Below are 14784 nucleotides of genomic sequence, written 5' to 3'. Positions count from 1 at the left end.
AAAGGTGGGGAAAGAAAGTCAGGTCTTGTGGTATGTTATTTGACATAGATACTGCTTTTGTTACTGTTTCCAGACATTTTCAGACAGACAGAAGGAAAGGGATAGACCTTTTACTTCAGAATGCGTGAAACATGTATGTTTTGAGGAAGAAGAAGAAGAAGTAATTCTGACATTTTTTGTTGAAGTGGAATCTTTTTCTTAAAGCCAGAAATGAAATGGCACAGTCAACTTGAAATCTGTATAAACAAGCGAATTACAACAGGTTCAGTTCCAAGACCTGCTTCTTAGGCCTCCCGGTAATTTTTGGGTGTTATAGTTTCCAACTCTTCTTGTCCTTAAGTAGTTTTATTTTCTTTTTTGTGTGAAAAGCACCAAGGAAAATGTAGTTATATAATGAGAAAGCACTGAGTGGACCAGGAGCTAGTCCGTCAAAAAGTAGACACATTCAAGAAGATTGTATTAGAGAGGATCGTCCCACCCTTATTAGCAGAATTTTGTCTGCAACTGTGTGTACAAGAAAAATGAATAAGCTCCAAGAAGAAAAACTTGATCCAGTATTTATGTCTCAGCTATGGGATATTGGCACTGGGATATTTTTGTGATATATTTTATCCCTCCAGGATATTTTCATTTTCTGTACTAGTTCTGGCAAGCCTTTTGGCCCCACTGCACAGATGCAACACTGAGTGCCACTGTGGCAAGTGTCACAGTGCCTTTCTTCAGTGGTGCAGTGCCCACAGAGTGATTGGCAGCCTGAAGGTAGGTGTACAGGTTTGTTGTAAAATCTAGATGGAGTTCTGGAGCTGGCCAGGAGTGACCATTTCAAGGTGCTGCCCTCCAGGCACAGACTCTGTAACTGGCACTGTCACCCTCTGCCTGGACTTAGCTCAGTGTCTGACCTTTCTCTCAAGAACCAACAAGGTGACAGCAGTAATTTGTCTGATACTTTACTGGTTTGTAAATTCATCCAAAACATTGGAGTTCGCTTTCCTTTTCTCCTGCTTTAATTCCTTCATCTCTTTTCTGGTAGGATTAGATCCTACACATCAAGCTAGTCTTAGGCAGGATGAGAGGAGAGGACACTCTTCATGCCTCTTCTTAAACAGTTCTTGTTGTAAAATTCAGGATTAATGGGGATAGAAAAAGGATGTGAGGATAGCCTAACTCTGTGGCACATTAGTTAGCACACCTACTTAGGAAAGGAAGATTGTGTGTCAAAGACTGTGAAACACATAATGGAAATCCAATGCCGCCATTACTGCTAGGTGTGCCTTTCTCCTGTAGCCCTGGTGTATAGGAAATGGAGAGTTTTATGCAGATATAGGTTGTGTATGGAAGGCCCTTCCAGCACATGTTCCAAAGGTACCTATAAGACCAGGCTGATCTTCTGATGTAGATGGAAGTGTGTGGATTCCTGCTGGAGCAAAAGTACTTGATCCCCATTGAGTGACTGGGCCTTTTCAAGACAGCATTTTCTAGCCATGCATAGAAACAAAATTGTGGAAGCTGGGCAAAATGTAATGCAATTGACTAATGTGCCAAAAGACTTCTGGGTGTTGTGAGGCTTATATCTTTGCCATGCAGGCAGGTTATAGCTTTCCAAGAACTGTTGTGAGTCTGGTCCAGAAGCATTGAGTTTTCCACCAGTAAACTGCAGAAAGTGTCCTTATCTCCCCAAGGAGTTCAGTTATTGCGCCCCATTATCAGATAAATAGTTAACATAAAAAGGACAAAGAAAAGTTTAACAGTACCCCTTTCAGACTGTAAGCTGCTAGGAAAATATAATTCCAACTTGATGTGGGATGTTTTGATGGGCAGAGAGGAAAAAGGCAACATTTCAAAATTGTAGGTAATTTGTGAGGAGATGAATTTGTGATTTTTCCAAACTTGGTTTTGAATGGCCTTGAGAAGCCAATAGGAACTACTGGTTCCCAAGCTTTCTGAGACCAGACCCTAGGAACTGCACCTGAGTCCCCTAAAAATGGAAGATTCTGAGATCAGTGTGAGAAAAAATTTTGGCGGAGTACCCTAAGTCACACAGCGGGCTTGTGCCGAAGCCAGGGCCCAGCATCCTTTCTCCAAGTTCTCCTAACAATAAGAACAACCTCCTCAGCAATTGCCTTACAAAAGGTTTGAACATCAGGTTACCCAGAGACATGAGCAGATAGTAGAGCAGTGATGTACAAATGAAAGTCCTACACTTTGACCTCCAACCACATGAAGCCCCATTACAATAAATATCCAACAACACATCCCTTTCCACACCACATGGATGCTGCCTTAGGTACAAAGGTACTAAAATGACTGTTCCATGTAATAAAACATGGTGGGAGAAATTATGAAGTATGAAGTGAGGTTATTGCCTTCACTGCTAATTAAAGTTTACTGTATCTTCTTGCAGCTTTGTTTAATGGGCTCCTACATATCATGGGGTGTTTCTTTAAAGAAATAAAAGAAAGCTCTTTTTAAGGTCACTCACTTGACCTCAATTCATTGTGTTGTGAATGCGGTATTGTAGTAGCACATATTGTGTGGGGTACAACACCATGTGCTGCTCCAAGACTCCTGTGGTAGCTAAGCACAAAGGGCTGCGTTAACGATGATGTGTCAGCCTTAGCTTTGAATTTCCTTGCTTGAGTGCTAGTTTTCATTACTGACACATAATACATGGTGTTAACCATTTCAGCGCTGAACTGTGCACAGGGACACACCACCGTTTGTGCTTGGAAATGGCCATTTCTGAAGTGCCAATGATCTGAGGTACAATTATTATTTTATTACCTAATGGCACCAATTAGGGCAAGCATTGTCAACTAGCACACAATGATCTCAGCACCACAGTGTGATATAACTATTACAATGAGTATCATAGCCTGATACTTATGTCATATAGGGAATAAAAAGCTTCAGCCTTTTTTTTTCCTCTGATTTGGCAAAAAAATCTGTATTCTGAGGTTATCACTTTGTTTCTTTGTGCTTTCATTTCCTCATCAGATAAATTCTGTAAAGCTCTTTAAATATTGCTCATACTTTATGTAACATTTCCTATCACAAAAAATTCTTAGTAGTAACTCATACAGCTCTGTTCTTTGATGGCTAAATCCTTGCTTATTTTCTGTTTTCTCTTCAGTCCTTTTCCCAGTCTGCTAGCTGAGTCTAGATCCGTGTTTACATCATGCATCTCAAGCTGCAGCTGCTGTGGACTCTCTTGTTTGGTAGAACTCTGTTACTTTGGTATCTTGGCTCTTTATCTGGCTCGGGTTGCTTCCTCCTCAATACATGTTCCACTCATGAGGCGGGTGATCCAAAGCCCATTGAAGTAAATGGAAAAATTGCTGTTGATTAAATTATTTCACATCTGCACTCCCTGGCTCTACCAGCTTCTTCTATTGTCCACACATCCTGATTCACAAATGTTTTAAATGACAGCTTTAGGAACATGAAAGCCTTTGGGGCAATGGCCTAAAGAGACAGCAGAGGGTAAAATTTGTGAGCATTATAATGCTAGAGCTGTAGTGCTTCCATTAGTCAGTGCTGAGCACCAACTGAAAAGCCTGCTTCAGTCAGGCAAGGAAGGCTTGCATTTCACACACACAGGCACACAGTCAGCCCCTATCTCAGAGTGTAGTTCATCAGGAGGATTATTTCTTTCCAAGTGCAAACTGAGCATCAACTATGCTTGTCCTCCAACCCTGGAAAATCACTGGGGGAAAAGCTGGGAACATATGGAGGGAGGAAACCAGTTCCCGTATACCTGACCTGCTGTCAGGATCACAGATTCATAACAACAGGGTGCCCACACTCTTTAGGTGCTGCCCCCCATTACTTCTTTAAAGTGAGTCCTTGTGGGGACCCTTTATAGGACAGGTGTAATTTATACTGGAATTTCAATGGACTTCTCAAAATGGTTAAAATGGCAGCGAGAGGTATCAGTAGACCTCATTTTCAGATGACAGTAGTGAAAATTCAAGTACATTTTCAAAATGAAGGGGCTGTTTACCAACATAATATTTGGAAGCAGTCAGGAATGCCATGTATAATTATGGCAATGTTTGGTAAAGGTCACGTGCACTTAACTGCTCAACAACTCAAATATCATTCCCAAGGTTTTCTCATTTTGTTTTTTTTCCCCTCTTTTTCTCCTGTGCTCCTGTGCTTGCTGTCTCTTGAACTGGAGTGTTATTCCAAGCACAAAGATCATGAGGTAATTACATACAGCCAGACCTGGATGTGGGGATAGAAATTCAGCACTATGAGCTCACCTGTCTTGAGGGGAAACTTTATAAACATTTGGAAGCTATTTAAAAGCATTTACAAATCTTTTGATGTGCCTTGTCTTGTGTTAAGGCATGGATTCAGCTTTACCAATGGAACAGATGCTGGTTTGTATGCCTAAATTATATAACTTTGTACCAAACCTTTCTGTTCATTGCTAAAAGAACAGCAACATCATTAGAGTTATAAATATAGTTACCAAGGAAACCAGTTTATCATAATTGGTTATCCTTCATTCTTTATCCCAGTCTCTTTCTGTTCTCTATCCCATGGCACCTGACTGTGTTTTTCCCCCCAGTTAAAAGATATGATAACCTGCTATCAGACTGGCTAACTTGTTGATCTGCATCTTAATAGAGATGGATAAACCTTGCCTGCAAAATTTAAATCAGGTTTTCTTTCCTTTTCCACTTCAGTTTTTGGGGTTCTCAGGGGCATCTGTCTGTTTATTGTGCTCAAGCTATTGGGAAGTGACTTGGATTTCTAGTATTTCCAAATTCATGTGCTGCCACTAAAAACACAATCAAGGAAAAGAGGAAGCAATTAATGGCTAACAGTTGGAATTATCTCCCCTGAAATGTTTAAAATAATCAAGGAAAAGAAGATGTAATATCCTGGGGCAGAGGAAGGAAAGGACTTGGCTTTCTTTGCGAGGACCTTGAGGCATTTATTTTCTACAGCAATTGTCTGGGGTGATTTTGTTGGGTGTCTTTGGTCCTGATTTCCTATCCATGTAACAGGTGTAAGCCATGCCATTGATGAGATCAATGACATTATTTGCACAAACAGAGTGAAACACTTTGTTCTGTGAGGGCTGACGGGAAGGCTCCCTTTCCTTGAATTCCCCTGCATTGTCATTTTATTAAGATAGGTGAAAGCTTAAGCTTTAACTGAATGTCACATCAATTTTATTATGTCTGTAGGCGTCTTTGTTTTTAAAATTCATGACAAGTTCCTTGCAATACATTTTTACTACATTACAGCCACCTGTTCTACCTTGGTGGGTGGCTGTAAATCTGGGACTGTCCTTTTGTGTGTGTGCACATGAATGATTGTTTCTTTACGCAGCGTATTAGGAGCTTCCAAAATATATTCATAGCCTGGACCATTCTGGGGGGACATGTGCATGTTTATGGATTGGCTTTCCTTTTCTGCTACCGCAAAAGGATCACCTGGGGTCCCAAAGAAAAACTTCTTGTCCTTCCCATGGGACACCACATGCATTTTATCCATTCCTAGCCACAGCCATTTCCTTTGTCCTGTATGTTGCCATTAAAACAGTTTGCTCCTAGATCAGCTTCAAATAAATAATTCAGATTGGTGTGATTCTTGACATGCCTTTTCATTTTATTGTCAATATCTAGCTTACCCAAGGAATGTCCAGTATAGATACCATGCATTAGGAAACCCGCAAACACTTCCTTAATGTCCCTTTGGTGTTTCTTTGAATCCAACCTTTGGGGTTGGATTCAGCAAAAGCCCCCAGCTTCCATGGAGCTGCAGGCAGACAGGGGCAGGACGCCACTTCTTCCTGAAGGGAAGCCCTCTTCACTCTGTTGTTCAAGGGTGCAATTGGCTTATGGGGGTGAGGTGTTGAATGTGAACTCAGGATGACCAACCTTCTGCCCCTCTTGTCTGGGTCAGGCTTGGACCAATCTCACATCCATGTGCTGTAGTTTCCTAATTTTCAAATGGAGATTTTGATATTTGCTCTGCATTTTTTCCTCCTGTCAGCTTAATTGAACCTCTCATTAGGAAATGAGAGGGCTGGTATACCTCCATGTTCACTTTATCATAGTGACCCTTAGTGTTCAGGCACATTTCCAGCAAGGCCTCAGTTAAGGAGGTAGGCCTGCGTAGCAGATTGGTATGCTGGTATGTCAGAGGCACAGGGCTAGTGTGAGTGGCAGGAAATTTTTTCATAGTGGGCGTGTTAACTAGTTGTATTGGAATTGCTACTCTTTGTTGGTGTGTTACACCTGAAAATTCTTGTAAAGCTGCTCGTCTCAATACTGTAGCTTTTTGACGCTGTTCAAGTGCCAGAGGCCTAAAAGATCAGTGCATTTATTTAAGGGGATGAATTACAAATAAACTAACTCAATACATTGTTAGAACCCTGGGCTGATTTCAGGTAGAGGTTTATGGGCTTTTTTTGTTCATGGCCAATGGAAGCTCCTGGGGGCAGAACTTTTTCCCCTGTATATTTGTTTTTAAGAGCTGCAAAATAATATCATTATGCAGAGGCTGTCCAGTCCCGTGTACAATATTGTAACCCAAATTCGTGGGCCACAGAGAAGGCTTGTGACGATAGAAAGCAGTCTCAAGAGTCTATGCTGCAGGCTAGTCTTTTATTAATCTCCTGCAAAATGAGGTCCCACAGCAGCAAATCAGCCAGTGCTGACACATTTAGTGCTTGTCTTCCCTAGTTCACATAAGGGGAAGAGCTCTGCATCCCCATTTCTGAGAGAACGAGGTGCAGCATGTGCTGTGTCTAAGGAAGAGGTTGGGTTTGCCAAGAGCACCAGATGAGACATTGATGAAATCCTGGGAGCGCCTGTGTACTTCTGGTGGTGTGGATTGTAAATCACAGTAAGGGATGTCGATGCTTTAATTATGTGTATGTGATGGTCTATGTGTTTGTGCTTGTGGGTTTTTTATAAGTACGGTAAATGGAGAAGAGAATCTGGCCTGGCTCTGAGGCTGCTGCTGCTACTGGCGAGGCAGGAGAACATTTTGGCAAAGCAGTATATTTATTTTTTTTAAACCTCCCTCCACAGGCCCTCCTGCTGTACTATATTTTTCTTTTTTTTTTCAGGGTTTTTTGTGTTCCTTATCTGAGGTGCTGCTGGGACTGGCCGTGTGCTGCAGCTTAGTGTGCTCTTTCCCATTTATCTGGTGTGGTTCCCAACCTATGATTTAACTGTGGTGTGTGCAACAGAAAGAGAAAAACAATGTTTGATCTGCTAAAACGTACCTTAAGAGCAAACACACACACATTGATGAAGGTATCAGCTGGGTTCTGCCCACAGTTATGTCAAACAAAGTATGCTAGAAAGTGCCAACTTTCCTTTTGTGCTGTGACACCAAGCGCTGCCAAAAGATATTAAAAAGCTTGCGTGAACTAGGTGATGGCAGCTGTAACTATCTAAGTTATTGCCTGGCAGCTGTAATGCTTCTTCAGTGCTGCTGGCTGCTTTTTATATTTGGTTCCCCATTTGTTTGCCCTTATTCTAGCAACCGATACCACCAAAGCAGGCAATCAGTGCGTTACAGCACATGGCCACTTGCTACTGCAAAATAGGCAGCTTAGTAGTGGCAATTGAGAGACTCTCATGCAGCAGCTGATATAAGTCATATTTCTTTTGGAAGAGAACCAACCTAGCTTTTTTTTTTTTTTTGTTATGTGTCAGTGTGAATCCAAGAAACCTTAGATGAGCTGATGGCAAAAGGCAAACACACACATGCACGTACACACAGACATTCACATGCATACACACACAAAAATGCAGCTTTCCGTGTTCTTTCCGTGTTGGCTCTAAATGTGCTAGAACAATATAGCCAGCTCCCAGCCCCTGCCAATCCTACATCTGCTCTCTAAAACCTCCAGCAAATAAGAATTACTGTGGGGTTGTTTAACCAATGCTTACAATATACACACTTTTCATTTTTCCGTCACTTCTATCTGTACACTGGTGGCAAAGGTTTGAGAGATAATGGAGAATGATACCCACTGGGCACTTGCTTTTTCAGTGCTGTGAGGTGGGCAGTAGCCACCTAGATCTCTCTGCTGGCATGATTTTGGACAATATAAAATGTTTTTCATTGCTGTGAGCTTTTGGGAAAATGTCTGTACAGTGGGGAGTGGGTTTCTGCTGCTTTTAGATTTGTTTTTTTTTCCTGAGGGGAGGGCTTTATATCTTTATATGATGTGTTCTTCTTTTGAGTTTCCTCTTTTCAGTCATATCTTAAATAATTCCTACCATCCATGGATGCAATATTTCTGGGAGACGTTATTTTTTTATCCTTTCTCAGATTAGTTTTGAAAGTCCTGCAACATGATAATATTTTCACAGCATGATCAACCTCAGAGCAATTTCTTCAGCATGGAAAATGGACTGAAGTAGTAGTTGCATCTTGCAGAGGATAGGGCAGAAGATCTCAGTGGAGCTTTTAGATTTTTCTTCCTTTTCTGTTTAGGCTCAGCTGTTACAGAGACCTGAGACAATTGCATGTTGTCTCACAGTAATAAGACACCATAATAATTCTTTCCACCAAAGAGTCCCAAAGCATTCATGAGTGTTTAATTACCTATTCCATTTCACAGATGAGGATGCTGAAATGCAGAGCAGTTAAGTGATGTGACAAAAGACACCTAGGTATTTGATAATGTAACTTGAAAAAGAAACATCATGTTATTAATCCATTTTGAATCACAGAGATTGGACTGTGCCTACCATGATTGTAACTAAAGAAATCTGCATTGCTTCAGAGCCTTGCCTCCAAACTAATTGCTTAACTGTTTTTTTTTACCCTCCTAGTATGCTGTGAGTTTGAAAATCCCCAGTTAACTCTAAATTTCTTTTGTCTCTGTATTTTGCAAGATAAATCATCACTATTACTTCAAAATGCTGGAGAGATTTGCAGAAAGTGCTGTAAATGGTAGGGTGTTGGTATGACTAGGGGGAGACTCACATCTGGCATTACAGATTATACCAATCCTATAGTGAGTACTCTGGTACTAGGAAAGATCTGTGTTGACCCTCTAAATTTTCTGTTAATTTCTCTCTGTAAGGAGAGATCTCTGGAAAAACATGATTCCTACCTTCCGTTGCAGGAGTCATACCTGCCTGCAGTAGTGAAGCATGCCAAAGAAAAGGGCATTTATTTTGAGAATTCAGATGAGTTCTGCTAGTTCAAAGTTCTCTTGGATTAGGTGGAAATCCGCACATGCAAAATCATCTCACATGGAAAGTCTGGCATAGCTTGAGGAGAGAAACCACCTGTGGGGTCTGTGAAGCAGCCCCAAGTGGCTTAACCTCAAGCCTATCATCTTCCAGAGGGTTTCTTAGCTGCAATAAGTTGACCCGTTCTCTAATTGCCCCAGCACTTGCTTTTTTTCTGTTCCTTTTGTGGCTAGAAAGCCTTGCTCATGAGTCAGATGTGTGTGTGGGCAACAGCTCCCACAAAGCACCAGTGGGATGAGCCTGTGTCTTGCAGACTGCAGAAAGCATTACCCTTTATATCCCACACATATCAGAGAGGCTGGGAGCTGCCACCTATAGGTTCTCAAACCACTCCTGGCAGTGGGAGATTTTGTTACCTCTTGGTGTTCTTTACTGCCTGCAGAAAACTTGTTCTTCTTGTTCTGTCCCCTTACTCCACTCTGGTGAGACCCCACCTGGAGTACTGAATCCAGCCCTGGGGTTCTCAGCAAAGAAAGACATGGATCTGTTGGAGCAAGTCCAGAGGAGGCCACCAAACTGATTAGAGCTATGGAGCACCTCTCCTACAAGCAAAGAGAATTTGATTTGTTCAGCCTGGAGAAGAGAAGGCTTTGGGGTGACCTAACTGTGCCCTTTCAGTACCTGGACAGAGCCTCCATGAAAGATGGAGAAGGACTTTTTACAAGAGCCTGTAGTGAGGGGGGAATGGCTTCAAACTGAAAGGCAGTAGGTTTAGATAGTAGAGGAAGTTTTTTGCTCTGAGGGTGGTGAGGAACTGGCACAGGTTGCCCAGAGCAGTGGTGGATACTCTGTGATTACCACTCTCAACTTAGAGATCTGAGGCTCCTGATAGGTATTTAGAGTTGGTCACCCACAACTGCTGATCTGTTCATCAAATCTTGTCTGAGATGCTTTTAAAGTAGTATCCTGTCGTCTAAATTAATTACCAAAAAGAAGGTGCTTGGTAGGGAACAATTACCTTATTTAGATTTTGTTCCTTTGACTTTTTTTTTTGGCATTGTTGCTTTCTCTGTGATTATAGAGCAATCCAAATCAACTTCCACCATTATTTGCCATTGCTAAATGCAAAATAGGTTACTTGGAGCCTCTTGTATCTCCATTTCTTTTTCTCAAATACTACCACAAAATCAAACATACAAATGCTTCTTTTCTGACACACTCATACCATTGTCAACCCCAATGCATTTAGTATTCTTTTTTTTCCTGGAGGCTGATTTGAGCCATTCTTTTCCTCAAGAAATGCGTGTGTGTGTGTGTGTGTGTGTGTGTGTAATGGAAATGCTGACAGACCCTTAACTATAACAGCACGAAAGGCGCCACTAAAATAACAGTGGAACAGATGCTGTCACCACTGCCCCTGGTGGGGAAAGAAGATGAAACAGAAGGGCATTAGAGTTGGTGGATGGCAAATTAATCCTATTGTACTAGCAGCTGCAGCCACCAAGATGCTCGCATTCATGCTTAGACACTTCCAGTACACCAAGCTCTAGTAGGGGTGGTTGGAAAGGATGAGGCAATGAAAGGTCACTGGAACTGTTTATATCTGAACAAGAACAACAATAATAATCATAAAAAATGTTGGTGTATGTTCTCTACTGTGACTAGGCTCTTTTTACTGTGGCAACCCAATCTATCAATCTGGTATTTTAAGACTCAGTATTTCTCGAATGCTGAAGTATAATGCCAATGTAATTTTTGTTTTCTTTTTACCCCTGCACCCAAGCTTCCATATGCTCAAAATCTGATTTTAGATCTTTTTTTTTATGCTTATATTAGCAGGAAAAAAATCACTGTTATTTTTAAACAGTGAGTAAGAAAGTTATAATTTTAATTCCTAAAACAATCTGGTTGATTTTGTGGGGGTGTTGTGGAAACTGAAACTCTGAAAGACCTGTGACCTTAAATCATTGGATTAAAAAAAAGGAATCTTGTTTCCAATGAAGTAGATAATGTAAATCAGAATTTTAGGGGCTCAATTTATCTCTACAGGATTTTTTTTTGGTGAAAACTTGTTGAAGGGAGCTGTGCAAACAATAGCTTGTGTAAGCCAAAGCTGGCATCTAGCAATTCTTAATGTCTGAATGAAAGTGCTTTTTTCCCCCCCCCCTTCACAGTACGTGTTGCCAAGAAAACAAGGAGTAGTTGCTTAAAGCATTTACAAATGGTAATGCACCAACAGCTGGTCTCAATCCAACTGAGCTATTGTAGGGGTATTAAAAAGACAGGCCAGAGTTTGAGATCTACTGCCAACCTCCCTTGTGGAGTTAGGGAACATTTTACTTGGGAAAAAAGGTCTTCTCTTCCTGCAGAGATCCACGGCTGTATTCTCCTGCAGAGCCTGAGCCCTGCCTGGCAGAGTAGGCAAAAATACATCGGTAGGCCAAATGCTTCATTGACATGAAAGTGTAGAATCTAATAGGTCTCCAGCTAAATTATTTATCTCAGTCTAATATTATAGTCTTCATCTGTGTTTTACACATTTTGTTTGTTAGATGGATAATTCTTTCCTGTGGCTATATTTTTATAAATTTTCTTGCTGTCCTAGAAAAATCTTTGAACTTAGTGAATATAATACCAGTATTAAGGAAATAAAGTTAATTCTTTTGAATTGAAGGATTGTTCTAAAGGGGATTTAACCTGAAAGACTCTTCTGCTTTCTGCAAAAAGCATGTACAATCTTTTCTCCATCCAGCAGGAATTTTAAAATATTATTTGCCTTCTAAGTTTGTAGGTAACTACAATACTTTTTTTGGGAATATAATTACAGATGAAATATGTTTACAGCAAATGTCTGAAAGAGAGCAATAAAATTTATTATTTTTCATGCTAAAGGCCTCTGCTATTAGCAGTACATTTTATATATGCTACCTTTTCTGAACAGAAATGCAATGTTTGGCTTTTCCCTGAAAGATAAATGAACCCATTTGTTGATGTGGCACACTTGAGCTGGACATTTATGTGAAATAAAAGGGGCCAAAATAATTGTAAAACAAAACACCCCCCTCCAACGAAAACAGGCAAACAAACCATCACATGAGCAAATGTGAAAAATACACCTTTTTCTTTCTTTCTAGAGATATTTGCATTTCAAGGGTGTTCACAGAGAGAGTGGCACAATGCCCACTTGTTTAGGTTTGTGTGTGTGTGTGTATTTATTTATTTTTTTACAATCATATGGCTTGGTTCTGTTTTCCAGATCTTGTCCGGGAGCTGCTATTCGAAATAAAAATGTTTGTATCCATTTCCTCATTAATCATTGTAATACAACCTGCTGCAGCTAAATGACAAAACAGATGCAACGATGAAAATTAAAAGTGATGGATACTTATCTTTGGCTATAAAAGCTGCTAACAATTTAGACAACTAGAGTGCCTTTTGGAGCTAGAATGTGGCAAATGAGAGAACAATAATAGGGCTAAAGAGTTTACTGTTTGTAAACCAGATAACGGTGGGGAGGCTGCATTGCTCTCTAGCACCTGTTTTATGTGGTTTGTCTTTTCTACTGAGTAAGATCAAGTGAGGTATTATTTTAAAGTCTGATATGTATAGCATCATTGGAACTGGATGTAACCTAACCCCACCAAAACTGCTGGAAACATGACCTTGCTTTTGTGTGGTGTTTTGAACTTGAAAATAGGCCTCTTTCTTTTTCTCTACCACACACACCAGCTTGGCTTGTGAGCTTTCCCCTGAAAAATGGGGTCCTTTTCCCTAATGAGAGGCAGACCTATCGTGATATGAAATATGCTTTTGAAGTGTCCCACTCTAAATCTGATTTCCTTATGGGTTTTTTGCAGAAATGCTGTTTTTTTTTTCAGTGCACTTTTTGGGGATACTTTGTGGGGTATAAATATACAAGGATCAGAGTCTTACAGTGAAAATATTTATGGCAGTTCCCTTGGGAACTCCATTCTTGTATGCAGTAAGAAGTATTCTCTCATCCATCTCTATCTGGTCTCCTGCTGCAGCTGGGACCCTTAGAGGTTGCTCTATGCTGTGCTGTGCCTGTGCTTTGACTGCATGCTTCCAAAATGCTTATATACAACTCTGAAACTGCAATCAAAACCTTCAGGTGCATGCAGTGATTGTCCTGCATGAATATTTTTAAATGCACAAGGAAGCATGTTCATGTGCAAGGAAGACATGCAAATACTTCACATTCATCCATATTTGAGAGTTGGAAAGAGGGTCTCTGGGATCACAGAATCACAGAATATTCTGGGTTGGAAGGATCCACTTGGATCATCAAATTCCAACTCCTGAACCTGCCCAGGACACCACAAAGAGTCATACCAAATGCCTGAGAGTGTTGTCCAAACACCTCTTGAGCTCTGCCAGGCTTGATGCTGTGACCACCTGCCCTGGGGAGCCTGTTACAGTGCCCAAACACCCTCTGGGTGAAGAGCCTTGTCCTGACATCCATCCTGAACCTGCCCTGACACAGCTTCAGGCCATTCCCTTGGGTCCTGTCACTGGGAACCAACAGAGCAGAAATCTGTGCCTGTCCCTCTTCTTCCCCTCATGAGGAGTTGCAACTGCAGTGAGGTCTCTCCTCAGTCTTCTCCAGGCTGAACAAGCTAAGTGTGCCTTCCCCTCTAGATCCTCCACCCTGTTCATTACCCTTTGGACACTCTAATAGCTTTACATCCTTCTTACCTTGTGGCCCTCAAAACCACACACAGGACTCAGGCCAAGGCTGCACGTTTTTTCTTTTATGAGACACTCTGTGCTGAGAGAGGATGAAAAGCAGTGTTACAATACAAGTTCTGTTCATTGCTCATGTCTACTTCAGATACAACTTCTCTCAGAATACTCCTTTTATCCATGTGATCTCAAGTTTCTCTTGAAAATATTGGAACAAAGATTGTGATTTCTCCATTTTCTACTATCATGATTTATTTTTTTACTGCCTTTAATGATCTCCTTCTTTGGGAATAAATATGTTGCCTTGCAATGCACACAAACTTAAGTGAGGAAGGGCAAAGCTTCTTAGGACATTTTTAACAGGCATGGAAACCATTTTCTCCAGATAGCTAGCTGGAATCCAACTTGGGGAATCTAAGGTGATGAGTATCTACTTGTCAGCAAGGAAGAAGCCATATCAGCTACTGAGCAGGAAAGAAGAGAATGATGTGCAAGGGAAATTATTAATAGGAAGTGGCAAAAGATAACAGAAGCAGAAAGCTTCTTCTTTTACTTCCTCATCTGTCACTAGGCATCTTAAACTATTTTGATTCTTTTCAGATCAGTTCTGAAATTGCTTATTTCTCCATGCATCACCTGTTTGAAACATGCTGATGGTCTTACTCCTGGCTGCAAAACCAGAAAATGCTTCCTGGAAGCAGGGAAGAGAGCATCCCTCTGGATATGCAGCAGCTGTATCTTTGAATGAAGAGTGAAACAGGCCCTCATGTTTGACTTTAACTTCTGTGGATATCCTACCTGCCATGGCAAGCTGCAGCAAGAGAGGTCACAATAGCAGATTTCTTTCCCATTCCTATTGTGTCAAATCATGCCTGCAGCCCTGTGGTGCTATAGGCCAGGG

Source organism: Agelaius tricolor, unplaced genomic scaffold (genome assembly GCF_023055355.1).
Source record: "Agelaius tricolor isolate 1412-34295 unplaced genomic scaffold, bAgeTri1.0.p SCAF_1, whole genome shotgun sequence".
NCBI lineage: Eukaryota > Metazoa > Chordata > Aves > Passeriformes > Icteridae > Agelaius > Agelaius tricolor.
This window is presented reverse-complemented; position numbering follows the sequence as displayed.